The sequence below is a fragment of the Sus scrofa genome, chromosome 15 (assembly GCF_054392235.1).
Source record: "Sus scrofa isolate SSC_HxYL_T2T_F1_AM1 chromosome 15, Sscrofa_HxYL_maternal_Yorkshire_Landrace_v2.0, whole genome shotgun sequence".
Classification (NCBI taxonomy): domain Eukaryota; kingdom Metazoa; phylum Chordata; class Mammalia; order Artiodactyla; family Suidae; genus Sus; species Sus scrofa.
The window spans coordinates 107,415,692-107,442,328 of NC_139397.1; the positions used below are offsets into that span (position 1 = coordinate 107,415,692).

The 26,637-nt window shown below is 34.8% G+C and overlaps 2 protein-coding genes across 45 annotated transcripts in view; both read left to right on the plus strand.

Annotated features, from left to right (window-relative positions):
- Positions 1-26,637, plus strand: part of GULP1 (GULP PTB domain containing engulfment adaptor 1) — a 263,558-nt gene that overhangs the window by 66,156 nt on the left and 170,765 nt on the right. For 18 of the 44 annotated variants that reach the window (XM_084999181.1, XM_084999152.1, XM_084999166.1 and 15 more), the window contains one exon: positions 19,639-19,764. The exons of 25 other annotated variants lie outside the window; for them this stretch is intronic. The gene's annotated coding sequence lies outside the window, so the exon portion shown is untranslated. Of the gene's footprint in view, positions 1-19,638; positions 19,765-26,637 lie in introns of those variants that run through there. One more of the 44 variants, XM_084999153.1, reaches the window with a different exon arrangement.
- The window catches only part of COL3A1 (collagen type III alpha 1 chain), a 528,757-nt gene continuing 514,259 nt past the window's right edge, over positions 12,140-26,637 (plus strand). The window contains exon 1 of the mRNA XM_084997936.1: positions 12,140-12,265. The gene's annotated coding sequence lies outside the window, so the exon portion shown is untranslated. The remainder of the gene's footprint in view (positions 12,266-26,637) is intronic.

Here is a 26,637-nt window from a genome sequence, read left to right on the forward strand (position 1 = left end):
CCTCCATATGCCACTGGAGCGGCTCAAGAAATAGCAAAAAGACAAAAAAAAAAAAAAAAAAAAAAAAAAAGATACTCATTTAGTATTAATTTTCCTAAAGAGAGGTGACAGGCCTAATATACTTGATTGTTCTTTTTTTTTTTATAATTTTAGAAGGAAAATACTTTGTTTTTTTACATGATATTAACAGTGCTATAGGACTTAGAAAAGTGAACTCAATTTGATATGTTGCTTATACATTGGTTAGCTTTAGGAATTGTGCAAGATGATGTATGTCTGAGTTATTGTCACAGAAAGGAAAGAAAAGGATAGATAAGTAAATGGGGGTAGGAAAAAGGTTGGAAACTAGCTAAATATAAAGATTTCAGTGTTTATTTTGTGGTTGTTTCATATTTTATGACTACAGTTGCTTTAAAAAATATCTTGTAATAGGATGTGAACTCTTCGATGTTGGAGAATTTTGTTTCCCCTTTGGAAATAAGCTCTGCTGCCTCTTGATCTCCAATTCTCTTTGATTGACATCCTGTAGTTAGTGCCTCACTGGCTTACTTTGATGATTTTACCTAGTTCATTCTGTGATTCTCTAGTTATAATCCTATAAACAGTGTCATTCATGACTCAGAATGTTTTCTGACCAAAATAGGCTTCACTTCTACTCCTAACTGCTGATATTTTTCAGGTAGAAAGACCTTCAGTCACAATCCCTAAAGTCTCTGTTTACTCAGCATAACTTTTAAAGACACCTGATTGAGCACTATAAACAACTCCATGTTTTCTTTTAACATTGGTTTTTCAAGCAATGAAAATTTCCTCTACTAATTGGAAACTACTAGAAACATTCCAAGATTTTCATCACTTTTTTTGGCACCAAATCTTGGATGTGTCAAATTGTGGAAAGCCCTTTGGCAGTAAGAGCTGCTTCTACCTGTGAAACCTTTAATCTGATTTCTTGAGGAAGATTTGATTTAATTATTAATGTTGACTAAGTCAGTGGTGAGCCATTTGATTTTTGTTTGAGTCAAGATGTGCACAGTGTTTGATCCCTATACCCTTGACAGTGCTCTTGTCTGCTGAGTTGCTGGAGGAAGAGATTTGGCTGCTATTTTTGGAAGGATGGGAAGATATGACATGCTTACTTTAATGCAGGGCAATAAGACATAAACTGCTTTCTAGAATTTTATTGTGGGAGTTGATATTTCATTTTATTATCAAGTTATAAAAACTGAAGAGTAAATAGCTCAATTAACAGTGTTAGTTTTAGTATATCATGCGTTAACCACACAATTGAAGGCTATTATCATTCAACACAATCATGGAAAGAACTCCTCCTTTATAGTGACAGAAACTTGAAAACAAATTATTTTCCCCAACAAATTAGCAATCTGAAACGGTCTTTGCCTTTCTAAAATGTCCATGTACTGTGTAACATTGAACAGATGACAATTATAGATATCTTGACCATTAAATATTAAATGCTAAATATTGCATGCAACATTCCAAATATGATCATCTCTGTAAATGTATTTGATAGGAAGTAGGTGTCTTCATTTATGTCACTCAGTCCTTCATTTATTCACTTATTACATCACAGACATCTTTCTCTCTAGTCATTCTCAAGAAACACATGCCTAAGCCTTTATTGCATACTATTTAAGTTAGAAATGCGTAACACTCAGGCATTTGCACATTTTAAAACCTTTTAGGGTTTCTAATATACGACTAGATTTGTAAAGCATGTTTTTGAGTAGTAAAGAAGAAAGCTAAGAGCTCTCATTTTAGTGAAGGAAACATACAATAAACAAATGAAAAATTAAGCTGCTGATAAACACGAAAAAGGAAAGTAAGAGTAAGAGGAGAGGGCATGGAAGCATGTGAAATTATTATAGAGCAGGAGTCAGATAGGAGCATTTTTTTCATGTGGTGACATTTGTGCAGAAGGTTGAGCGATGGTTGAATTGAAGATTCTTGAGCTACATGAAGGTCTAGGAAAAAGGTTGTATAAAGACCCTAAGACAAGAGTGACCCTGGCTTGTTTGAGGCAGAGCAAGAAGACTTGTGTGGATGGGTTGGAGGAAGAGGAAGAGAGAGAGGAAAGGAAGAGGATGGGAAGGGAAGAGAGAGAGCTCAAGAGAGAAAACATGGGACAGCTCATGCAGGGTTTCCTGGTGAGAAGGGTAAGCAGAAACAATTAATGATTTGACCTTATTTACATTTAAAAAAAATTACAAGTATATCATTATCGTTACAAAAGAAAATACAGAGAATATCTTTGGACATTCCACCTTTGATGTTATTATGATTTGTCAGGCATTCACACCTACAACAAATCTAGGTGATTCTTTTTTCCAAACTAAATTGTATGAGAAAAAAACATATTGGGGCAAATTGACACACACATACATCTTTTGATGACCTGGTTTAAAAAGCAACTTGGTTTTCACCATGTCTTTGATGTGTTTGGTAATAATTATTACATTCTAATGGGGAAGAGGCATGTTTCTTTTAAGAAAATACACATGTCATTTATGTTCAATAAAACTTTTTCTTAATTCAGAGGGACTTTGAACAAAACCTAGTTTACATCATGATTGTCTGTCTTTTCAAATATAATTCTATTTCCTTTTTAATGACAAAATGTTCTTTATGAATACTGGTATATATTGCCAGCTGCATTTTAAAAAATAGAAATCATTTCATGGCCTCTTTCTGAATCTGATTTTATATGCTCTTGACTACTTGCATGTCAGATCCTTCTGCATTCCAGTTAAGAGGTTAGTTGTAAAAATTGACTCACTTTCTGGAAATAAAATTGTTAATCATGAAACCATCTCTATCTCCTCATTTTTCTGGAAGCATTATGAATAAAACTCTGGAGGTACTCCAAGAAAAAGTGTTTTCCTGGTGAAATAAAATAAGGAATCCTGTTACAATATATTTTTGGAGCTTCAAAATACATAATAATATTTTAAAAACATGAGAAATACCAAAGTAAAAACATTGTTTAAATTTATTTTTCCAAATGTTTTCCAAACCTATGTAACTATGGAACCTTTTGAGTGTGTGTGTGTGTTTGTGTGTGTGAGACATGTATTTCATGTAGTGTTTTTCCGAATTAATTTTGAGAAAGGTTATACTACATATGTAACTGAGTTTTATTTCTGCAGGTTTTATTATTGATGCTTTACTCACCTGCACATGTTTATAAATGGAATAGTGGATGGTTTATGATTCTTTTTGACACTGAGCAGACGTGAATTTTATTCCCTTATTATTACCTGAGAGACTTACAAATAAACCTGTTGATAGGTTGCTTGTTTTCCAAAGTCTTAAGTTTACATTCATTGATGACTCCAGGCTTCTCATGGAAAGAATAGCTGAGGTCCTCCTAGCCATAAGCCAAAATATTAAATGATTTTTTTTCTTTCATAAGCCTTGGAACATTGAGCAGTATGGGTTCTTTCTATTTTTTTTTTCTCTATTATCTGACCTAAAAGGCTACTAGGTAATACTGGAGAAGAGAGTAGAACATTCTTTGATTCCTTTGGTGTACACAGTGGCTTTTTCCACCAAATATGTGACAATTGAACCATCTGGAGAATTATCACCACTTACTTCCAACCAGGTAAAGGATATAGAGTAGATAGAGAAAAAGAAACTGATGCTGGAGTTCCCGTCGTGGCTCAGTGGTTAACGAATCCGACTAGGAACCATGAGGTTGCGGGTTCGGTCCCTGCACTTGCTCAGTGGGTTAACGATCCGGCGTTGCCGTGAGCTGTGGTGTAGGTTGCAGACGCGGCTCGGATCCCGTGTTGCTGTGGCTCTGGCGTAGGCCGGTGGCTACAGCTCCCATTCGACCCCTAGCCTGGGAGCCTCCATATGCCGCCGGAGCGGCCCAAGAAATAGCAAAAAGACAAAAAAAAAAAAAAAAAAAAAAAAAAGAAAAAAAGAAACTGATACTTAATAGGAGGTGGGTTCCATCTATTGTAAGAAAAACCAAACATGGATTTTAAAGACAGGTGGAAGACATAGCTGTGTAAGTGATTGGAAAGCCCTTTCCACTCTTAGTTTCCCAGGAGCAATGGATATATTAAATTTTGAAAATCTATTTCCTTCCCAATTTTAATATCTTTTCTGTTAACATCATTGCCTATTTCTTCTAGAAAATATTATTTTTGTCAGTTGTACTTACAGAATTCAGAGTTATAACTTGAATTGCCTTTGGTACTTTCAAGGATTCATTTTTATACCTTTGAACAATAGTAGTGTGTTTCTGCATGTGATGTTTTTAGTCTAGAGAAGATAATTGGTGTACCTGTGGACTTGGAGATGCTTTGCAGGACCTTTATAGTCACTCAGGGAATTGAATCCATTGAACAGGAACTATTGAAAGCAGTGGAAATGCATCAGGTAATGGTTGACTAGTGGTGGTTTTAGTGGTGTCTGTAGGGACCAAATTATGGAAGCCTGTGAAATTTATCCTGCAGATTCCAAGGATGCACTGAAGGATGGTTAATAGGTGGGTGGCAGAATCAAGATTTGCATTTCTGGGTGGTGCAGCCAGGAGGTAGGGCAAGAACTGGGGGGAGCATGCAGATGATGAAAGTTAGTCCAGTTTTCAAGGCAAAGTGTTTTTAGCGTCTGGCAGAGGGAGTGGAGAAGATGGAATAGATTCTAGAGCTCTTTTGAAAGTAAAATGGACAAGATATGGTGGCAGGATATAAGGAGTTGACTAAAGGGAAGAGATGTGATGTAATTTGAAGGGTTGGCAACATTTTCCTAGGTGAAAAATTTGGAAGCAGAGCAGCATTGGCTGTCACAAAGATAAGAGCTTATTTTGGTTTGTCTAATTTGTGACACCTTTGGGAGCTGATCTAGTGGCAATGATCTTGCTAGTTATACTTCATATGCTTGTGCAACACTGAATATTGTAGATTGTGTTTTATTAAACATAGCAGATCTAATAGTGCCATTTTTCAAAAAGTATATTAAAAATCTTCAATTTACATGCAGTGGGCTTTAATATATGCTATGGCTACTTTCTTGTCTGTCTTACTCAGAACTAGCCTACCTCCCTTGGTATTGCTCAGAAAAATCTTTTACTATCATTAAACAAATAAATCCTTGTTGTTTCCTATTTGATTATCCTGCTGCTGGTGCTCAAGTAATTGGAAGCCCTTTTGCCATGCTGGGCATGCACAGCCCAGAGGAAGTCCTGTTGGCTTTCCATGTGGGGGTTTGAAGTTCTGTTACTTGGAAGGAATGAGCCTCCCGAGAACATCTTTGGTTTCCCAGAATTACATGGGTAACTTACTGGTACAGAGATGTGTGTGGAGAGAATTCACAGTGGAACGTGAGGATTTTATATTCCAAGCAGCATAGTCAGAGTATCAAGTTCATGGTACCAGGCCCTCAGCACCTGCATCCATGTTCTAGTGAAGCCCAACTAATTTGGAGTAGTCTATCTCTAGAATGTATAAAAGAGAGATCACATATATTTTATTTCTTGTAGTAATAGACAATGATTTTTTCTTCGTGTGTAGTTAGATTTTAGTTTCTATATGTAGATAAATAGAATATAAATTACTTGAGGGCAGAGAATCTGTCTTGTTCATCATTGTATCACTACTGTCTGGATATATCCCTGACACTCAGTAAGTATGGATTAAATAAATGAGGTTTATAGTTACTGAAACAGTGATTTCAGTTTCTCTCTTATTGTCTGTCTCTGTGTGAACTGGCCAGAAAGGATAAAGGAGAGGGCACACGGCTGGGGAAGTTGCCTCAGTTGTAAGGGCAGACAGTGAGTTCCAGCAGGTAAATAGAACTGTTGTGTCCAAGGTTACCTTAGACTCCCTCCAGGCACTCTCATGGAAATAGCTTAACTCCAGGAGTTCAGGTTGAAGCAACAGGGAGCCTTAGCTTGTGGGTATAGCACAGCACAGCCATGGAGAATCAGATGGCGTTTAATGCATATATACCCCAGGCCTTTACAGGTGTTTTTTGAGGTCTAGGTGAGCCCATGCCATTGAGTAGAATTTATTTGTTAAGTTATAGTTCTAAAGGTGTGACAAAAGTACAGTATCATCCTAGCAACTTCAGAAACATGTACCAAGTTAGTAACAGTTACATGCCAACCTATATGAGGGATACACAGTTAGGAAAGTGGACATCTCTGTTTTTCTTACCAGAATGGGTGGCTTTGGGAGGGAGGGACTGTGACTCAGAGCCATCAGCATGTCCTTCAGCCAATAAGATGAATGATCAACATCAATGAATGAGAAATGGAAAAGTCTATTTTGCTCTTTGCCCTGCCAAGCTTTGGCTCTAGAGTGGGTGGGTGGCAACCTGGCGTAAAACCTGGGAATAAGGATGTGGTGATGGTCCATGGCGCACTGCAACTATTAGTCCTCCGCCTCCCTTTTCCTTCCCCTGTTGCATCCTTTTACTTCTCCTTACCTCCTTTCTACATCCTATCCTCTCCTCTTCTCCCTTTTGACGTGTTCATTCCCCCTTTCTCATCTTCCTTTCTTCCAGCTGCAGAGTATGATTTTTAAGGACAAATTCTGTACCTGTATTTTATATTATAGGAAAATAAAATTTGGTGCATAAATAAGGATGATCTAGGGAAAATGTCTGGATTTTGAGAGATGCATAACATTGAAAAGAATTAATTTTTCTGCTATATGAATATCATCTATGAATACATTTAATTTAGCCTTGAGTTAAAAAAAAAATTAACACAGGAAGGAAAATACAGAAGCCATAGGTAAATCATATCTGCTTTATTGCTCTTATGAAGAAACAGAAAAATCATAGCACAGATTTGTTTGTTTGCTTTTGCTTTTTAATTAGCTGTAGGAGAACAGATGTCTGCAAAATGTAGAGCATATTTTCTTTTTTGGAGAGCACACTTTTTCAGTGACTTGAGATGTGTAAATTTGTGTGGCTTTCTTTTTTTTCATTGGATTACTATAATTTTTGAGACTATTAATTTGGTAGGGTAAAAAATAATATTTTTACAGTGTTCTATATGGTAAAGTTTTGATCATTTGTGGTTTTAAGACTGATTCCTTAGGTGACTATTGAGCCCAAACAGAAGAGACGATGCTGGGTTCTTTTGATGCAAGGAAAAACACTCACTCAGTTTACTTCCGTAAAGTGAAGTTTAGGAATGAAGACGACAGGAATCCCATTCTTTAAGAGAACCCAGGGAAGATGGACTGAAATTCAGAAATGGGAAGTAACCAGTACAGCTTTTCTGAGCTGATTCCCTCTCTGCCCCCTAGTGACAGAGTCGATCCTTTGCCGTTGGAAGGATGTAGCTCCCTTCTGTCTGCTTTTCCTGCTCCTACCAGCATTCTTTCTCTTCTTTCCATATATTTCTCCACTTTTCTTTTTGACTCAGTTTCTGATCACTCATAGTTGTTATTCTTCATGACTTCTACTGCTTCCTAATATCAATAAAGCACATTCTCCCTGTGTATCTTGTTTTCTGCTCTAAGTGCAAATAGTCTGATTCTCTTCCCTGTCAAAAGTTCAGAATCTAGAGCATGTTCTTGGTTCACTGTTGCTTTGTTTAGGTGGAGCTTTTGCCTGAGGTCTCCATGCAGATGATGCAGTCTTATCTTAGGTGCACATTTTAGTCTCCTCAGAGGGGAAAGTTATGCCAGGTGCTTCCAGGTGGGTCGATCTTGTAGCAGGAGGACCAGGGCAGGACCCTCATAGATAGGATTTATAGGCACTGTAGGCATTTTGAGAGCAGCAGATGGCTAGTTTGCATATAGTGAGAAATTACTTTGGCATAGGAGTGTGGTGGTTGGAGGACACTAGCCCAGTGACCTGTTCATATTTGGCTGTCCATGTATTTTGGCCTTGATGAAGCAATCAATGAATGAGAAATAACTGTTCCTTGCTTAGCTTTGGAGGCCTTCCTTGGATCTCATTCCATGTTTATTTATCACCCTTCTCATTTAATTCACACATTTTTCTTCCAACTTAATTTTTATTTTGCGGGTTATTTCAACCCATAGATGGGGCATACATGCATACACACACACACACACACACACACACACACACACACACACACACAAACAATTTCTAAAGGAGTTAAACTTATTTCATAATGAGGCTCTTTCAGTTTTAAAAGATGATAAAGATTGCATCTCAGAGTGTTGTCTCTATCTTGGACAAATTACTTATCTGAAAGTATAGTCTCTGAGCATATACTCAAAGACTATATGGCTAACACTGGCAAAAAAGCAGAGTTACAGTTTTTAAAATGTGAGAAGAGGTTGTGTTTAAATGTATATATTGCTTCTGTTTCACTAACTGTGTGTGTGTGTGTGGTTTTATTACTATTGGTATTTTTATTTGTTTGATTTTTGGCAAGGTGGACCTTGATGACCTATTGGTAAGATTTTTCTCTCTTCTAGCACTCTGCCTTTCATCCCTCAAATCTTTCTTGTATATCTATTGAACATTTACAATGTACCAGACACAAAGAAAGTGATTCAGTTTTTATCTAATTCAGACATACAGTAAGCCTGTGATTGCTGTACTTATAATTCAGCTGGCAAGATGTAAATAGATTAGAAAGTATGGTTTCCTTGATTAGGCAGCAATTTTCAGTGTGTACAAGCACCTAATATATTCTTTCAGACTTCACGCTGTGTCTGTTTTCCTCTATAGAAGGTTTCCTTGGCAGGTACTAATAGACGAAAAATAAATTTCACCATTATTTTATTTGATAATAAGCAATTCATAGCTTTGAATAATTTTCTCACAAAAGCATGAATTAGCTACAATGGGTAAGAGTTTTTCTCTTCCGGTATTATCAATTAAAGCTTAGAGTTCACTAAGAATATGTGAAATAAAATGGTATTTAGTACATGGAATTTTAACTTGCAAACTGGATGTGGGTTATCTTCTAGTCGTGAAAAGTAAATAGTCAGAATTCCTGAGTTGTGGTCTTGGCTCTGATACTTCTAATTCGCCTCTCAATATTAATTGTATTGATTTTAGTTTTGGTAAAATAAGGAAACACAGCCCTTTGGGGACAGGGTTGTCTTGAAAGTAAAATGCTATACCACTGAAAAACATTTTGAAAAGCTAAAAGATCCTAAAAGATTCATCATCATTGGCGGCTGACCTCGTTTAAATAAATTGCTATTTAGAAATTAAGAATTAAGTTAGATGTAAGCTCCTAATAAGATGACATCTATTTTAGTTTTTATAGTAACAAGTTATAATATCTTAAATGTCTCATTCCTCTGCTAGATTTAAAGCTCCATTTCTTTGTCTGCATGCCCAGTGCAGAGCACTGAGCAAGTATTCAGTAAATGTTCATTGGATGAATGAGACTGGGGAGGAGATGAGGAAAGAACATTTCTAACATCATAGTCTGATTACTATAAACTAGAGGACTAGCTTTCAGCCATATTTTGGAGAGAGGACAATCTATTAAACAGGTCATTGTTTCCCCTTTGCCTCAACCTATAAGACTGTCAGGTTTTTGTTTCTTTAATTTCACCTTATTTGCCATTGAGTGGGTATAGAGAGGATATGCTCTTGGTAATACCATCTTTGTTAGCTGTATTAGGTGAAGCCATCATTGCCTAAAAGAATGTACTTGTACTGATTTGATTTTTAAGTGTTTTTGTTCATAGCAAAGAGATGAAGATTGGTTTGCCCAGTCTTACCTGGTTGTGAGTTCTTCCAAAGAGTGACCTGCTCTGGCTAATGCTAGTACTTTTCCCTGTAATAATAGATTCAGAACATTACTGAGACTGCTCTTTAATCATTTATTTCTTTTAACTACTCACAGCTTGCAAATTAGACATAGGTGGCATTACATGGTTTTTTGATTTCTGAGGCTCAATGTTGAAATCTAGTGACATGTCTTTGCAAAAGTTTACATGTATGTGTGGACTCTGATATCCTTTAGAAAATGGAAATTTGGTTGTCAATTTTACTTTTTCAGCACAAGTCATAAATGCTCCTGGAATGCATCTTTTTTTGGCTGGTAACATGATCTCTTACACTATACTATGCTGTTTGTATAGTAGTTTACAGTTTTGAAATTGTTTTCATATGGAACTCCTTTGAAAATACCCCTGAAGAGAGAAAAGACAGGTATTATAGGCATCGTGTTACAAGTGCTCTGTAGGTTATTTGACCTAATTTATATATAAAATACTTAATTGTCAAATAAAATTAGACAACCTAATTATGTTGACATCGCCACACTTTTTACCATTCTGATAAATCCATGAACCAAGGAGAGGCTGTCTATATCTATGCTAAATCATATCATTGGTTTTGGGGACCTTATGTCTCAAGAGATTAGGCTCAGATGAGAGATCGCAATCTCCTTTGTTCACAGATAGGAAACAATCTTCATTTATCGCAGAGTACCTGAAGAATAACTGAAAGAGAGATTTTTCATCTTTTATCAAGATAGAAATGTCTCCCTTCTGGTGAGGAAAATGACTAACAGAAACGGCTGAAGAGAAAAATGTTTTTATAGCTTGGATAAATATAATGGTGGTTTATTGTAAGTGCTTTATGTGTTTATTTTATAGCTTTGTCTCTATCCTGTGGGGTCAGGGGGAGAAACGATTCAAATATATATTTATAATCCATGACCTCTTTCTTTAGTGACTATAGTTTATTGAATTCTGTTTGAGATGGGGCTAAGGTCTAAAAGAGTGGGAGGGGGCGGGAAATGGAGAGAAAATTCTAGAGGAGGATCGTGTGTCTTTGGGGAGCAATGGATATTTAGATAGCGTAATATGTTTAAAACTATTTGTGAAAAAAGGAAAATGGTCATATTTTTTTTTCTTAACAAAGGAACAATGAAGAAAAATGAACTTGGTAAGCTAAACTTTTATTTCTTTATAGCTGATATTTGAAGAGAACTTTTTGGTACCTTATGATATTCTGTACAGTCTTAAAAATAAAGTTGTGAAATTGTAGGCCCAAGTATCTGATATACCCTTAAGTATCTTATAAAGTTTTTTTTTTCCAGTCTATAAACACTGATAGTTCAAGTCTTTATTTTTTATGGGTCATTCAGATAGCACATAGTAGATATCAAATCCTTATCAGACAGTGAAAGTCTATAAAAGGTCCAGATGTCAAAGCAAATAGCTTTAGAAATTTCTATGACCAGTTAGTAAGGCACAAAAGATTTACTTGGTGTCATTCTCAAAAACTTAAAAGAAATAAGAAGGTACCTTATTAGAATACAGTTGGGTTGAATAATTCTTTTCAACTGCCAATCAATTTTTTATTTGCTTTCATGTAAACCATAATATTAATTCAGCAGGAGGAAGAGATATCACCCATCTTGTATGATTTTTAATTAGTAAAATTTCACCTCTTATCACATATGAGATTTATTAAGTTGTTCATATCTATCCTGAATCTGTTAAGTATAATTGTTTAAACCAATCGCATTTATACTGTATTCAACAGAATTGAAGATGTGATTAATGTAATAGTCCAACCTAAGTTCAATGAAAAGCTATATTATATGATTTCCTAAGAAAACACAAACATTTTAAAGTATGTAGATTCTGCCCTGATAATTCTGAAAAATCTAATGATGGCACATTATGCCTTCAGCTTCAAGCAACAAGATACCTTCAAACACCAAAGGAGTTGTTGAATAACAATTTTGTAGAAAATTTTTTTATTGTTTTCAATATATCAATCAATCATTTTGGCCTGTTATTATTTTATACTGTTAGATCAATTTAGGGAAAGTCACATAAAACATGTATTACACATTAGTAAATAACATATTTGAGAGTGATTATTTGGTTGTACTTGACATAAAGCCAACTAAAACAAAAGGTATATTGGTTATGATAATTGAAAGTTCCATAGTGATGCCTCAGACATAGCTGAATCCAGGCACTCACTCTCAGAGCTCTGTTTTCCTCTGAGATTCATTTTAAGGCAGGAAACCTGAGAACAAAATAGCCATGAGGCTTTCAATCTTCCATTTACTCAAGTGGATAGGAATTGCTTCTTTTTATTTATTTATTTTTATTTTTTGGAATGGCTTCTTTTTAAATAATTTTAGAAAAGGGTTCTGATTTGACTTGCTTTGTTTTAACTTAATCCAACTCTCTTTTTTTTTTTTTTTTTTGATTTTTAGGGCTGCACTCACGGCATATGGAAATTCCCAGGCTAGGGGTCAAATCGTAGCTACAGCTGCCAGCCTATGCCACGGCCACAGCAACTCGGGATCCGAGCCGCAACTGCACCTTACACCACAGCTCATGGCAACACTGGATCCTTAACCCACTGAGTGTGGCCAGGGATCAAACCCGCAACCTCATGGTTCCTAGTCACATTCGTTTCCACTGCGCCAGGTTGGGAATTCCAGTTTAGTCCAATTTTCCATTCCTGAATGAATATGTATGACTAAGGTTATGGTGCATTAACTGGCCTATCCTGGATCATAACTAAGAAGAAGGAGGAATGAAGTATAGGTCTGCAAGGGAAACCGAGGGTGCTATTATGAGAATGTATTTTGCTTTGTCTTTGTTTTTGTTTTGGTGAGAGGCAGTGGTGGCAGCAGCAAAGCAGAATGTGTACATCCACTGACTTAAATGAAGAGTGAAATGTGTAGCATTATGTGTAAATCCCATTGAACAAAAGAGCAGCAGCTTAAAATGGTATACTAATATTTGGTAGCAGAGCAATGTAAAGAATGTTTGTAAAACCTTAATACTTGAAAATGTTGGCTAAAGAAAGGCCTTGGAACATAACCAATCATCATACAAAATACTTGTGATCGTGGCATTTTTGAGACTTTTTCATGTGTAAAATAATAATTATTTGGTTAACAGTGGATACATTTATATACTTTTTTGCACTGAATATATTAATATAGAAGGTATTGCTGATTTTATTGAACAATGTTTGTGTAATTTAATTATACCCAATTATGGTGATATTGCAATTAATTTAGACTAAAGACAAGGATTAGTAAAACTCTCCTCCCTACCCCCTGCCTTAACTGTAGGAAATTGGAACGCTGCATTAGAACTCACAGAAATTTGCCTTTAAATACATTATTCATTTCATGGATATTAATGTGAATAAAATTAAACTCCACAGGACTGGAAAAATTAAACTAATGACTTTTTATGTAATCCAAGTTAATGAACACTTTCTGGTCCAATTTTTCATTAAGGAATCAACCACAGTTTCTTGATTCCCTTCATTTGAATAGTCTCTATTGTGGACTATTTACCAAAATGCTTAATAAGAGCCTTTGATGAATAGGTGCTCTATTTCTTTCTTTCTTTCTTTTCTTTTTTTTTGGCTTTTTAGGGCCACACCTGAGGCATATAGAGGTTTCCAAGCTAGGGGGTGAATTGGAGATACAGCTGCTGGCCTACGCCACAGCCACAGCAATGCAGGATCCAAGCCATGTCTGTGACCTATACCACAGCTCGTGGCAACGCCAGATCCTTAACCCACTGAGCAACGCCATGGATCGAACCTGAAACCTCATGGTTCCTAGTCAGATTCATTTCCTCGGAGCCACAATGGGAACTCCAGGTGCTCTATTTCTATACATATTGAAATATATTTACACAGTTTTACAGTTTTGGGGTATTAATGTAAAGTCTTTTAAAAATTGAGTGGCTTTTAGCATAGGTGTTTTGTAAATTTAATTTATAAATTTAATTGCTGGAATATGTTTTTATTGTATTAAGTACTATAGTAAAGAATAGTGACTCATAATTTTCATCTTCTAAGTTGAAGGAAGGAAAGGAAGAAGAGTGGAAAGAAGAGGTAGGAAGAAAGAATGAAGGAAGGAGAGAAGGTGCCTTTTAAAAATGGGGAATATTTGAAAAAAATTCTATTCCCAAATAACTTGGTGCTGAAATCCATATTTGCAGTGCTTTAGAAATAGTCCTAGTATTAGGAGATACAGTGAATAAGATAACTAATTCAAAAAAATTAAATGTAATTAAATCTGTAAAATATATTAGAGAAATAAAATTTTAACCATTAATTAAATAAAAGTCTTTGACGCTTTTGATAATGACTTAGTTGCTTTAATACCTTTGTATCAATTCATAGCTCAGATCTTAATATAAGGATTAACAACTTGTATTATTTTGTGTGTAAAATATGTATCCAACATTAAGGGAACTCTAACATACAAACCAGTCTTCCTAATTTAATGGAGGAGTTGAGGAAATAAATGTAGTAATCTGAGAGAAGAACAATGAAGGCAGAGGAAACTAAAAAAGTTCAAAGGTCCTGAGACTTGCATGAAAATCTCAAAAAAACCTTGTCAAAATATAAAAATAAAAAGTCACATCAAAAGGAAAATAAACCTTATAAATTAAATATTTAATAAATTAAACACATAAAAGCTGCACTTCACTTGCAACTAAAGCAGTGTACGTTTCAGGAAAAAAGAGAATTTTTTTATAATCCAATTGTCAAAAGATTAGAAAAAAGATCATTGCTGGAAAGGATGGCTTGAAATTAGCATGGCTTGAAATTAGCATTATCATCTGCTGTTGGTAGAAGTCTGTATTGGTATGTCTTTCTAGAAAGCTATTTGGTGATATATAAGAAAATACTTCAAATACTTTTTCACCTAGTAATTTCATTTCTAGGAAGACGTAATAAAGGAGTAACTTGAGATGAGCACAAATGGTTATACATGAAGATGTGTATTGCAGTTCTAGTTATACTCTGAAAGTATGGAACTTTTAAACAATTCATCATCATAATAATTGTCTTGAATTATTGTCTTTTTTTTAATGTGCCAGGCACCGTGTGTGGCACATTTATATAATGTATAGTTAGTGTTTATTTGTTAATTTTCCTACCACTGTGTTTATAACAGGTCAGCTTTTCCTTGGTGAAATTCATCTTTCATAGTGGATAGTAGTCGTGAGTCTAAAGCAAACTGGCCATTATCTGTATCTCCATTGGCCTATGACAGTCAGTGAGTCTACATCCAAAGTGATTGATTAGGGATGTGTGTGTCACCTTATTGGCCCAATCAGAGGAAGTCCCAGAATTTTTGATTACTGACTAAGGGAGAAATGCTCACTCTCCTTTAGCTCTCACTTTTGGTTTTGGTCTGGATTTCTTGCTCTTTTTTTCTTTTTCCCTCACCTCTTTCCTCCAAACATTTCTAAATGTTCCATTCCTTTCTCTAATCAGATTTATTTTCTTCTTCAAATTTCCATCGCATTAAGAAGTTAATCTACCCCAGTATGAATTTCACTCTATCATACATATTCACAAACTCAAGTAAATTTTTAACCCGTGCCCAGTTTTCACTACTTTGAAACCATCTCAGTGCCCAGGTGGTGTTTTACATAACAAGATCTAAATATTTGAGAGGTCAGAGTTTGTGAAGCGCTAATGTTAAAAAGAACTAATACTTTACCTTAGCCTGTTTACGCTGAAAAATATAATAACGAAAGTTTCATAGAAAGTGGCTTGTGTTTTCCACTGATTGCAGCAGAAAGACGAAATGACTTGATAATGGTTCTCCTACTTCTTCTAATTAGGAAAATTTCCTGCTGGTGACAGCTTCAAAGCACTGCTAAAAGTTTCATGTTAAGTGGAGAGGAAAGAGCTAGATTTAATTTGTTTTTAAATTCGTGAACTTAAAATTGCTATTAATTCTGAAATAGTTTGTCATATCTCATCCTCTATCACTTTCTTCTTTACCATATTGAGAGCTGAGGGTTAAGAATTTAAAACACACATGAAACTGTAACGGATGATGTCAATTCTTGCTCCTGCTTGACATCTCTGAGAATAGGAAAGACCAGAACCAGGGCTGCCTTGGTCTTGTGCTCTTCTTACATTAATTAAATCCCAAGCACCATTGCCCTTTTATGTCTTACAAATATGAATGCCCTGAGTCTATTTCTGTTTTCCATTGCCGTTTAACAAATATACACAAATTCCTAACAAGCAATGTGTTGGTCTCACCTTCTTTCTTTCATGGTCACTTCAGAGCCACATGAACCACATGATCTTCCTAAAATACGTCTTCTTACACCACTTCCTTGTTTTCCCTCTCATACTCATATCACCTTTAGGATAAAATCCAAATTTCATAGCATAGCATTCAGGAGGCTTCTTGATATGGCCTTACTGTACTGCAGAAATGTCTTATAAATTAATTCCATAAACTCTATTTTCAAGTCATGTATACCTAATCCCTTACCTGTGCTTAAAAGTAGCAGGTTCTTTTCTCATTTCTGTGCCTTTGCTTATGATGTTCCCTCCACCAGCTGTGACCTTAACCAGTTTCTTCATTGACACCTTCTGAACTGATGGTTCATAGGTTTCATATTTTTAAGGAAGACTTTCCTGAACCTTCTCTATGTTTCTTCAGTACCTCACTTTGCCATTAACATAGTCCTTATTGGGTTGACAGATTCAAAGGAGGGTATCAATGGATTTTCCTCTCTCTAATGACTAGTACTATTAGGCATTCAGTAGGTATTCATTGAATATTTGTTTAATGAACTAAATTAGTTTTCCGGGTTTACTTTCCTTAGAGCATAGGGATATCATTAGGACTGGATGGATGGCACTGCCTCACTAAGAAGACTAGAACGTGCAGGAAAAGCTTGCCTCAGGCTGCTTATGACAATCATCTCATGTTTGTATTCCTTGCCTAGAGCATTAGGGTGAAAACATTTGAGAAGGCATCTCTAAGGAAAGATGCTAAGGCATTTGGACTAAGATGCTCAGGCATGCTAAGTCATTTGGACTTTGTCCAGAGGGTGTTGTGGTTAGATTATTTGTTAGAAAATTATGGCCGACTACTGATGGGTTGGTGAGGACGTAAACTTGGAGAGGTAACAAAGTGGAGTGTTCTGTATTAAGTAGAATTGAATTTATTCCGATTTAACTGCATGTAGATGGTAAGGGAAATAAAAGGGATTAATAATGCCAGGTTTCTGGCTTGAACAGTTAGAATGAAAATTGTACTATAAATGTAATTAAAATCACAGGACAAAGAAAGAAAAACAAAAAAGATAATCATGGGCCAAGGATCTGATTTCATATATTTTGACTTTGGATGTTTTAGATAGAAATAAGAAATGAATTACCAGGAAACTTTTTTTGCAACATTTTGCAAATTAATTTAAAATATTGCTGAATTCTTGGAGCTAGCTATAAAAAGGAAAATAAGTAGTCAAACGATTTTTAAAAAAATTTTTAAGATCATAATAATGGTGGTCTTTATTTCAGGGTGGTCTCTATTTCATTTGATGACAAGTAAAAATAGCTTTTAGCTTGGCATGTTTGTTTAGGTTGGTTTTATTATGTATGGAATATTTAAATATGGAAAGTATTATATTAACAAATTGAGGCATCTAGTTATATAGCAATGTTAATAATGTTTTTCTTAAACTAATACTGTTAGAAAAAAACGAAGATTTCGGTAAAGAAATGGTTGTCCTCATTTAATTTCACGTATGTCTTTGGATTTCATTATGTAGAACAAATGGTGGGAAAAAAGAATAAATTTGAGTGTATTAATTGTGCATACTAAAAATTTAAGAATCAAGATTTTATATTTGAAAGTAAAAATATGTTAAAAAATGCAGCTTATAAGCACTTCTTTTTTTCAAGAATATTTAAGATATCCTTTATATGAACAAATCTAAATCATATAAGACAGTGGAATAATAGATTCGCTTCAGAGTGTATGTCATTTTCCTGCAAGGAGAAAGATAGAAGTGGGCACAAGTTCATTCTTGTTTTTTGATGTGGGTATTTTTGTGTTCTTCTTTATTCTGTCACATTGCATAAAATATTCTATGTTGAAAAGTATTTTCCACAGTGAGAGTGGATTTCAGTCGATTTGAGATAGAAATAAAAGCTGTGGAGATAAGTTGAATTAACCATTTTAAGTAAAATATTTACTTTGCTGTACTTTTTTGAACAGTTTTCTTTTTAACAGTAATTTTTTTGAACAGTTTTTTCCTTAACAGTTACTTATGTTATTTTGGGTGATTTCCTTCTTATTTCATCCCATTAGACTAGTATTTGCACAAAATAAATAAAGAACTAGCCATTATGCTAAAAAGAACTAATCTTGTCTCCTCTTTTCTCTCCCTTCTCCAAGACTGACACAAAATAAAAACTGATTTGATTTGGATAATCACTTTGGAAGTCATGAAGTAGTTTCATGGTTACCTTTGCTGTGCCATGTTTGAAATTTCCTATGCAGGATGAACAGATCTATTTTTAAAGCTAGAAGTATGTGATAATGCATTTTGAAGAAAGATAAAATGAGTTGTATCATTTATATACCTTGAGAGTCAACACTAAGAGAAACCATGCATATGATCTAATAAATAATAGCATCACTGGGGAGATAAATTTTTTTTTCACTAAAATTATAAAATACTTATAAATGGCCTTAAAATATACCCTGCTTATATTTTAATTCAGATTTTCAGTTGTTGCCTTCTCTGTGAGATGCTGATGATGATCTGCCATGGGCCCTCCCCCTCAGCATCTCCCAAATAAGAGAGCTTTTTTACTTGAATTATTGACCCCGAGTTTGTCTCTGGGGCCTCCTAAACTAAAATCCTTTCTTTCTTTGTCTCTAAAGTTATGTTAGAAAATGAAAAAGAATAGGATGAACAAATAGATAAAACAGGCCTCTAAAGAAAACTGTGGCTAAGTTGGAAAAAGATAGTTTCAGAGTATTCAGATGGTTCAGATACAAAGAGGCAAAAAAAAAAAAAAAAAATATTTGAGGTCTGTCTTTATAATTTTAGAAGTAAATATATATAGGTCTGGCTTTATCAATGATCTGTATCAGAAGGATGGAAATAGGCAGAATTATGGAGGCTAGATATGTTTCTGTACTTTTGCTCCACCTCAAAAAAAAGAAAGAAAAAAAGCTATTGTTGCTGTTTTGGCAAGAAGAGATACTATACTATGAATCTTTCTGCTGCTATTTAAATTGATATCAGAGGTCCATTTGACATGGAATTAAGGAAAGGCATGATTTGTGCTGTTGCATCTGGAAGGACTTTTTCCCTTTGTCTGTTGGAATAAAAATGTAAAAATCTTAATCATCCGCTATGTCTGTTCTAGTTATAGCATGAGAATAAATAGAAGGATAAGCTACCATAATGCTTCTCCATAACAGTCAAAGTGGAATGAAAGTTAAAATAGATCAGTGCTTTTCTCGAATTCTGTTTCACCTTCTTAATCAGGGACAGAGTATGTGCTTGGTTAGTCTAATTAGCTAATAAGTAAAAGAGATAGCTGGGCCTAGTTGTTGCACAGCTCGAGGGACAAAGGGGGTATACTGTTGACTAACTATCACTGTATCTTAATAGTAACCTATCCATGAGTTAAAACATTTAACTCATTATCTAGCAGTCTTACTATTTGACTTTCTTTAACAATCTGTTATTCTACCTTTGAAATAAAATTACATGCATTACTATTGTTTTCCTATTATTGGGTAACTTTCTTGAACTTTCACAGGAAATATTAGAATTTTACAATATGTATTGTAATATCTAAATTAAAATACACAAAAATGTAATTATTGATTAATTCTACTGAGTCCAGTTTTAACTTTATTTTTAGTTATATGTGATTCCATCTAATATACACAAGGCAGAAAGTAATTGAAGGACAATTCAGATGGCAGCTGTATGATTGAAAGTCAAGTGTCGCATATTCTTTCAACTGTATTTGAACATATCTACCCAGGTAAGAAGAAAGGATTGCTTGTTTATGTACTTAACATTTTGAAAAAATATTTGAAACTATAAAAGTTGTTTTTTTAATACCAATTATTTATAAAGTTTTACTATAGAAAATAGTAAAATACGTAAAAATAAAACAAATCATGAATGAGTCTTTTTTAAAAACAACATCTGTTATCATTTTGTTCTATATCATTTGATTTTTGTTTTGGTACCTTTTGCCTTAAAACAGGTTGGGCTAATATTATATGTATTCTTTGTTGAATTTCTTTATTATTTTTGTAACAAATCTATTTGTTCTATTTGAGAATATGAATGACTACTTCATATATTCCATTGTATCTGTTAATATAAACATAAATGATTAAATAGGAGTTCCTTTGTAGCTCAGTGGGTTAAAGATCTGGTATTGTCACTGCCGTGGCTCTGGTTGCTGTTGTGGTGCAGGTTCTTTCCTTGGCCTGGTAACTTCATCATGCCATGGGTGCAGCCAAAAAGAAAGAAAAAAATAAATGATTTAAAATATTTTTTAGATTGAGTTTATTATTTGGAGAATATCCTTATAGATAAATTGATGTATACACGGTGCTCACTTTTCATTAGTGGAGTTACTAAAATTAGAGTCTCTGACCCAATGGCTATGATATTTTAAAGGCTTTTTGCATTGAGAACTATTTCTAGATACTCATATTGCAGCAGAACAAAAGGTGGGGGAAAAATATATACATGTAAGGATAACTTGATCCCCTTGCTATACAGTGGGAAAAAAATAAATTTAAATAAATAAATAAATAAATAATAAAGGCTTTTTATTCTTATTGTTGAATTTTTACCTCCATAAGGTGGTAATGAATTATAGTTTTCATTAGCTGTTTCTAAAAACATTTGTTAACCCATTGAATCATATCATTCAAAAAAATTTCCCTAACAAAACCTGGTTTGTGTTCAATTAAAAATACAAAACTAAGTTAAGATTCTGAATTTTGGTTGCAAGCAACCCTTGCATGACTAAGCCTGGAAAAAAAGTGAATATTATATATGAATAATCCTTTCATTCTGTCTAAAAATACATTATTTGTAGATGACAGCAAGTATATATTTATTCAGTTAATATTTATTGAAAACTTACTGTTGCACTAAACCCAAGCTCTATGATTATTTGAGCAATGATGGTAGTGATGGCAGACATTAGGGACAGGAAAGCACAAAAGTGCTTGCCTCTTCTCATTTTCAATAAATTGAGACAAAATAAGAAACATATTTCAGTTCCTGGGTACAGGTAGGATATATTAAGTGTCAAGAAAGAAGTAAAACTAAAGGGCAACTGCTGATGATACTTTCATCTTGGGAATTGAACCCTTCACAAACGAGAGACCAGTTGAGTTGTGTTTTTTAGAGGAGGTAGAACTTTGGAAGGTGAACATTTTAATGAAGGGCCAATTGGAGCAAAGATACAGGGTTGAGAAAGCCCAGGGGATATTCTGGAAATTGGAAAGATAGGGTAGATACAGCAGAGTACTGGGAAATATGTTCTGTGATTTGATTCCTGTACTTTGGCATTTATATTTCATCATTATATGATGAGGGACAGTTGCAGGGGAATAAGATGATCCATGATTTATTCTAAGAAGCTTAATTTAGATGTGATATGTGCATTAGACTAATGAAGAGAGAGAAAATCCAAAGGGAGGGAGAATAATTTGCAGACTTTTCTGGTTTATTTTCATTAGCATCTGTTTAAACACTTGCTATTTGCCAGGCACTATGGTAGGAACTGTAGAAAAAAGATAAAGAAGACATTGTCTTTTCTCCTGAGGCTCTTATAGTGTAGTGAGTAAGACGTGCATGGCAAACAAATGAATATAATACATCATGACAGTGTAACAATGGAATCATATTCCAGGTAAGACTAATTGGTAACTAATTATATTGAGATTCAGGTACTGGGTTAGCAACTGATACAGTTTTCCCTAAGACATCAAGTCTGTTCAGGATTACCCTAGGGAGTTCCCGTCATGGCTCCGTGGAAAGGAATCTGACTAGGAACCATGAGGTTGAAGGTTCAATCCCTGGCCTCACTCAGTGGGTTAAGGATCGTTATTGCTGTGAGCTGTGGTGTAGGTTGCAGATGCGGCTCGGATCTGGTGTGGCTCTGGTGTAGGCTGGTGGCAACAGCTCAGATAAGACCCTAGCCTGGGAACCTCCATATGCCATGAGTGTGGCCCTAAAAAGACAAAAAGACAAAAAAACAAAAAACAAAGATTATGCTAGAAGCAGTATTTTCCAAACTTGAAAAGAATTCAAACAAGAAACAGTGAAACTTCATCTAGGGTAAAAGCAGTAAAAATAAAAAACAAGGAAGTGGTAGAAGTGGTGGAAGATTAAGGAGAAGGTCTTTTATCTTAAGCAAAAAGAACGTCTTAATGGCTAACAGATGTGGGGGAAAATAGCAAAAGTAGGACTTTTGTATTGGTAAAATAATAGGTTTAGTTTTACTTGTTCTCTCATTGAGTTTTGCTCCTACCTTTGCTAGAGCCCTCAAGGAGTTTTAAAATTTCATTGTAATTTTTTACATAATTAAAGACTCATTTAGTATAAAGAGTGATACAAGTTTCCTTAAAAGTATGAGTAAAAATAAGTGTAAAAAAAAGTATGAGTGAAAATAAGTTAACACCAAACAAAACGTGTGAAGTATGAAGTAATGACCTGATTTGATTCATAGCCACTGTGTATATAATTTAGCTTTAGCCTTTCCAGCAGTCACAAAAGTGGATATATGTTCTTGTCCTTAGAGCTTAAATAAATTTGTTATAGAAGTCTTAGTATAATGGACAGGAAAATTGTCCTTAGCATTTAGAGGTGCCTTAAATTTTGTGTTGTTGAAAGGAAAAGGATCTTTGTTAATACATGGTTATATGTCATATATATATTACGTAGATAAGTTTGTGGAATTTGAGAATTCAACCACTCCAGGAAGTCTTTCCTAATTTTTGGAAAGTAGGCCAGATCCTTCTTCCTTTTGCTACGTACCTTAACACCATTTACATTCCTTGGTCATGCTACTCATTGTGGTTTTGTCTTTCGTTTCCTGAGACTAAGATTCTTACTGAGTGGGTTGCCATTTATCATTACAGATATAAATACACATCTAAATAAAACTCACCACAATGTTGACTTAATAGATACATCTTAAATGCAAAATCAAATCCACTTTCATGGCTTGTCTTAATGACTGCTGTCCTAGCCTAGACATTTTTGTGAGCTCCATGTTAGTTTTCAATTGCTGTGTGATAAATCACTTCAAAACTTAGCTTAAGACAGTGCTATGTATTATCTCACAATTTTCTGTGGGCTATAAATCTAGGCACAGCTTAGCTGAAGCCTCTGGCTCTAGCTCTCTCATAATGTTGCACTCAAGCTGTCCACTGCAACTACAGTCATTTCACAGCTCAACTGGGGCTAAAGGGTCCAAACCTAGCCATGGAGGGCCTCTCTCTGTAGAGCTGCCTCCTAATATGGAAGCAAGAAATCCAAGAAAGAACAAAAGTGAGCACCCGTGACAGAAACCACATTCCTTTATAACCAAATCTAGGAAGTGTCATCCCATTTGTGGTGAGTTGAGCGATGGCCTCCAAAAAAGCTATGTTCCCAAGTCCTAACCTCTGTTACTGGTGAAGGTGACATTATTTGGAAAAAGAGTGAAGACTTCAAAGGTAGGTAGAATTAAATTAAGGATCTGGAGTGTGAACATCCTGGATTAACCATATGAGCCTTAAATCCAATAACATGTGTCCTTGTGAGGAAGACAGGAGAGAAGATTCTGTGAAGACAGAGGCAAGGACTGATGTGAGGCAACCACACATCAGGGATCTCCTGGAGCCACTGGAAACTGGAAGAGGCAAGAGCAGAAGCTCCCATAGAGCCTTCAGAGGAAGTATAGCCTTTCTGACACCTCACTTTCAGACTTCTGGACTTCCAAAGCATGAGATAATAAATTTCTGTTGTTTGAAGTCATTCAATTTGTGGTAGTTTGTTCTAGAAGCCACAGGAAACTAGCACACAGCCCTTTTTTGCTGCCTTCCATATTTTAGCAGTGAGTCATAGGTCCAGGCCACATTCAAGGGCAGAGTACGCAAGGGCATGAGGAATAGGAGGCAGAGATCTTCGGAAGGCATCTGAGAATCTTCTATCAGATTTCCAAATGCCTCCGTTTGTGTGATGTTTGTTCGACATATCTGTGTAGATGGACCAAACTGTGCAAGCCAGAGATTAGAATCACATTCCTAAAAATTATGATCTTCCTTTTGTATCTCCTATCTCTCTAATTACTATTCATTTGCATAGTCAAATTGGAAACCTTAGAGTTAATTTGAATTTCTACTTTTTTCTCAATACTTACAGCCTTTAATTGATTAACCCAGTCTATTTCTTTCTGTTCCTTAAATTACTTTCATCTACCCCTTTCTTTTCAATCTCTCTGCCACTGTTTGCGGGCTTCTATTATCCCTTTCTAGAAGTAGCAGTCTAGCCCCTAAAATGGTCAATCTGTTTCTGAGTTTTTCCCTTCAGATCTTTCCTAGCAAAGTGGCTTTTGAAAACTCAAATGGGATTATGTAATTCCCTTTATAATTAACATTCTCAGAAAAAAAGATCTAGTTTGTGATCTGACTCTTCCCTTCCTAAAATCCATACTGTATCTTTAATCATTCCTTAGTATAGATCTATAAAATTATAGTAAACTTTCCAGATACATTATATTCTTTCATTTTTGCTTGCCTTTTTCTGAGATTCTCTTTTTTCCAGTAATCATATGTGTTTGTTTGTTTTTATATCCAAAACACCTAGCAGAATGTCTAACATAATGGCCAACACAGAATAGGTTTTCATCTGTTGTAAACTAATATTAAAGATGAAAGAGAAGAAAGATGAAGGGAAGAAAGAGGAGGCCTCAAATAGCCATAAAATGGCTAAACTCACAGACTTGCCTAACAGGGAAACAAATGAAAGAGAAAGGGAAACAATAGACTAATGATGGAGCAAGACTGGATAATTTAAGGTAGGATAAAGGCAAATGTGTGTTCAGTGTAAATGTGCAGAAGTAGAAGGTCAAGAAAATGTGACAGAAAGAGAGTTTTAGTTTTGAGACCCTAAATGAAGTTTAGTTTCAAATGTGGCTACAATGTTGTTTTATGCTTTTAGGAATATTAAAGTGTATATCCTCAGGGACCTTACAATATATTAGGTGACAAGTGTAAGGAAAATGATGTAGTCGTTGAAGACAATAGGAGTGAAATAAATAGATGACAAAAATGTGATGCACTGTTAAGAAAGTAGCAGAAAGGAACTAGAAGTATAATTTCTTTTGCCCCCTTTGATTGTAATAAGTAAGACTATTGCCTTTGGAGTGGATAAGCAATGAGATCCTGCTGTGTAGCCCTGGGAACTATATCTAGTCACTTATGATGGAGCATGATAATGTGAGAAAAAAAGAAAGTATACATGTATGTGTAACTGGGTCACCATGCTGTACAGTAGAAAATTGACAGAACACTGTAAACCAGCTATAAAGAAAAACAAAAATAAAATAAAAAACATTATATATATAAAAAAAGTCATTAAGTCCTGCCTATACTGAAAAGGGTAATTGGATTTCACCTGAAGAAAGGAGTATTAAATAATGTGTGAAATTGACAGAATACTGTAAACCAACCATAGTGGAAAAAATAAAATTCATTTAAAAAAATAAATAAGACAAACAGCACTATAGTCTGACGAGTGTCTCTGGGGAAATCCCTCAGTGGAAAGCAAATTCATATCTTATTCAGGAGATGTGTTATGCTTGATCAGCATTTGAACACCAAAGGAAATAATCTTTAAGCCGTTTGAAGAGATTGAAGAAAGCCGTTTTGCTTTCACTGACCTTTGGTTGTACATTGAAAATTTATATTCAGTACATCTGTGTGTGTAAACCATACTTCTAGCCTAATAATTGATGATACTCAAGTTAATCTTTACTGATATAATATTAACATTCAAGGAAGAGATTTAAAAGAAAAAAGTATTGTATGTATAGTTAAGTATTGTAATGAATGGTTTCTTTGTAAATTAATTGCTATTTGAATGAAATAGTGAAATCTGGGGAAGTGGTTTTTTCATCATATATTAGTTTCTATGTTACAAAGTGGTGAACTGTGGGCTTTTTAGTGTAAACTAATTATTCATGCTGTGAGAGTAGTGTATATGATATACCAAAGCCTTCACTTATTGAAAGGTAACATTCATTTTTTTTGACCTCTGAACCATATTCCCCAAGAGTATTATAAAATGGTTTACTTTGATTTTAGGAGCATAATTTACATTGGGAAAATTTAATATAGTGAAAAATAAAAAAAAATCTTTAAAAAGGATAACTTTTACACATAAAGACAGAAATAAATGAGGAAGAATACTAGGATTTACATAATTGTGCAGTAAATGAAGAGATGGAAATTGGTCATCTCAGAGAAGGAAATTGGTTAAGTCATGGGTTTGGAATTGCATGGTTCATCATTGGGTGGCCTGACAATCTAAACTGGAATCTTTTTCATCAAGTGACTATCTGTGATCAGTCAATACTTATTTATACAAGTAGTCTTTACTAGGTGGTAATCACATCTACCTCTGAAGAGTCTTTCAATTATGGTTCTTAATTTGCAAGTAACAAAAACTATTTCTGGGGACTTCAAGCCAAAGAAGGCATTTTTTGTAAAGATATGTGTTAACTCATAGAATCAGAGGGTATTCAGAAAAACAGTTCTCAGGAAAAATAGGAGCTAGAGTGTTTCCAGGGATCTATGCCAAGACCAGCTCAACAGGATGGGGCTGAAGAACAGGTGCT